This window comes from Camelus bactrianus, unplaced genomic scaffold, assembly GCF_048773025.1.
Source record: "Camelus bactrianus isolate YW-2024 breed Bactrian camel unplaced genomic scaffold, ASM4877302v1 HiC_scaffold_44, whole genome shotgun sequence".
NCBI lineage: Eukaryota > Metazoa > Chordata > Mammalia > Artiodactyla > Camelidae > Camelus > Camelus bactrianus.
Window position 1 is genome coordinate 6959825 of NW_027413960.1, and position 3412 is coordinate 6963236.

Sequence of the window (3412 nt, forward strand, 5' to 3'; positions counted from 1 at the left end):
AAGGTGAAGGACGGCTTCCACACACACTTATCTCTCAGAACTGAGCATGTGGAGAGACGTTCGTTCACCTAGCAAAAAGGGAAGAGGTTGCAGGAGAAACTGTTTCTCTGATTTCTGAGTATGTTTCCTAGTGCCGGTTTGAAGTTCCTGCAGTTTTCACTGTAAAACCGAGTTGGAGCTAGTACCTCCCCATTTATATGTATGAAGTGTAGTTTGCAACTGAAATGAAAACTTGTATTCCCAACAAGCTAGCTGAAGGACGGCTTTCACACACACTTATTTCTCAGAACAGAGCATGTGAGGAAATTTTCGTTCACATAGCACAATAAGAAAGCTTTGAATGTGTAAAATTTACTCAGTTTTCTCAGTCTGTTTCCTAGTGCCGGTTTGAACTTCCTGCAGTTTTCACTGTAAAACCGTGTTGGAGCTAGGTCCTCCCCATATAAATGTATGGAGTGTAATTTGCAAATGAATAGAAACTTTGTGTTCCCAACAAACAAGGTGAAGGACGGCTTTTACACACACTAAACTCTCAGAACTGAGCATGTGGAGAGACGATCGTTCATCTAGCACAAAGGGAACGGGTTGCAGGGGAAACGGTTTTTTTTTGTTTCTCAGTGTGTTTCCTAGTGCCGGTTTGAAGTTCCTGCAGTTTTCACTGTAAAACCGAGTTGGAGCTTCTACCTCCCCATATATGTATGCAGTGTAGTTTGCAACTGAAAGAAACTTTGTGTTCCCAACAAGCTAGGTGTAGGACCGCTTTCATCCACAATTATCTTTCAGAACTGAGCATGTGGAGAGACGTTCGTTCATCTAGCACAAATTAATCGGGTTTCAGGAGAAACTTTTACCCTGGTTTCTCAGTATTTTTCCTGTTGCCGGTTTGAAGTTCCTGCAGATTTCACTGTAAAACCGATTTTGAGCTAGTACCTCCCCATATATATTTATGGAGTGTAGTTTGCAAATGAAAAGAAACTTTGTGTTCCCAACAAGCTAGTTGAAGTACGGCTTTCACACACACTTATTACTCAGAACAGAGAATGTGGAGAGACGTTCATTCATCTAGCACAAATGGAACGGATTGCAGGTGGAACTATTCTCTGGTTTCTCATTCTGTTTCCTAGTGCCGGTTTGAAGTACCTGCAGTTTTCACTGTAAACTCGAGTTGGAGCTATTACCTACCCTTATATATGTATGGTTTGTGGTTTGCAACTGAATTGAATCTTTTTATTCCGAACAAGCTATGTGAAGGACGGCTTTCACACACATTTTTCTCTCAGATCTGAGCATCTGGTGAGACGTTCATTCATCTAGCACAAAGGGAACGTGTTGCAGGGGAACATTTTACTCTGGTTTCTCAGTGTGTTTCCTAGTGTCGGTTGAAAGTTTGTGCAGTTTTCACTGTAAAACCGAGTTGGAGCTAGTACCTAACCATATATATGTATGGAGTGCAGTTTGCAACTGAGAAGAATCTTTGTGTTCCCAACAAGCTAGGTGAAGGACGGCTTTCACACACACTTATCTCTCAGAACTGAGCATGTGGAGAGACGTTCGTTTACCTAGCAAATATGGAACGTGTTGTAGGAGAAACTTTTACTCTGGATTCTCAGGGTGTTTCCTAGTGCCAGTTTGAAGTACCTGCAGTTTTCACTGTAAAACCCAGTTGGAGCTAGTACCTCCCAATATATATGAATGGAGTGTAGATTGCACGTGAAAAGAAACTTTTTGTTCCCAACAAGCTAGGTGAATGACGTCTTTCACACACACTTATCTCTCAGAACCGAGCATGCGGAGAGACTTTCGTTCATCTAGCACAATGGGAACGGGTAGCAGGAGAAACTATTACTCTGGTTTCTCAGTCTGTTTCATAGAGCAGGTTTGAAGTTCCTGCAGTTTTCAATGTAAAACCTAGTTGGAGATTATACCTCCCCTATATGTATGCAGTGTAGTTTGCAACTGAAAGAATCTTTGTGTTCCCAACAATCTATGTGAAGGACGGCATTCACACACCATTATCTCTTTGAACTGAGCATGTGGAGAGACGTTCGTTCATCTAGCAAAATGAGAACGGGTGGAAGTGGAAATTTTACTCAGCTTTCTCAGTCCGTTTCCTAGTGCCGGTTGGAATTTCCAGCAGTTTTCAATGTAAAACCGATTTCAGCTAGTACCTCCCCATATATATGAATGGAGTGTAGATAGCAACTGAAAAGAAACTTTGTGTTCCCAACAAGCTAGGTGAAGGACGCCTTTCACACACACATATCTCTCAGAAATGAGCATGCGGAGTGACGTTCGTTCACCTAGCTCAAACGGAACGGGTTGCAAGAGAAAGTTTTACTCTGGGTTCTGAGTCTGTTTCCTAGTGCCGGTTTGAAGTTCCTGCTGTTTTCCCTGTAAAACCCATTTGGAGCTAGTACCTACCCATATATATGTATGGAGAGTTTATTGCAACTGAAAAGAAACTTTGTGTTCCCGACAAGCTAGGTGAAGGACGCCTTTCATACACACTTACCTCTCAGAAATGAGCATGTGGAGAGACGTTCATTCATCTTGCAAAATGTGAACGTGTTGCAGGGGAATATTTTACTCTGGTTTCTCAGTGTGTTTCCTAGAGTCGGATGGAAGTTCCTGCTGTTTTCTCTGTAAATCCGAGTTGGAACTAGTACCTACCCATATATATGTATGGATTGCAGTTTGCAACTGAAAAGAAACTTTGTGTTCCCAACAAGCTAGGTGAAGGACGGCTTTCACACACACATATCTCTCAGAACTGAGCATATGGAGAGACGTTCATTTACCTAGCAAATATGGAACGTGTTGCAGGAGAAACTTTTACTCTGGATTCTCAGTGTGTTTCCTAGTGCCAGTTTGAAGTACCTGCAGTTTTCACTGTAAAACCCTGTTGGAGCTAGTACCCCCAATATATATGAATGGAGTGTAGATTAGACGTGAAAAGAAACTTTTTGTTCCCAACAAGCTAGGTGAATGACGGCTTTCAGACACACTTATCTCTCAGAAACGAGCATGCGGAGAGACTTTCGTTCATCTAGCACAATGGGAACGGGTAGCAGGAGAAACTATTACTCTGGTTTCTCAGTCTGTTTCCTAGAGCCGGTTTGAAGTTCCTGCAGTTTTCAATGTAAAACCTAGTTGGAGATTATACCTCCCCTATATTTATGCAGTGTAGTTTGCAACTGAAAGAATCTTTGTGTTCCCAACAATCTATGTGAAGGACGGCATTCACACACAATTATCTCTTTGAACTGAGCATGTGGAGAGACGTTCGTTCATCTAGCAAAATGGGAACGGGTGGAAGTGGAAATTTTACTCAGCTTTCTCAGTCCGTTTCCTAGTGCCGGTTTGAATTTCAAGCAGTTTTCACTGTAAAACCGATTTGAGCTAGTACCTCCCC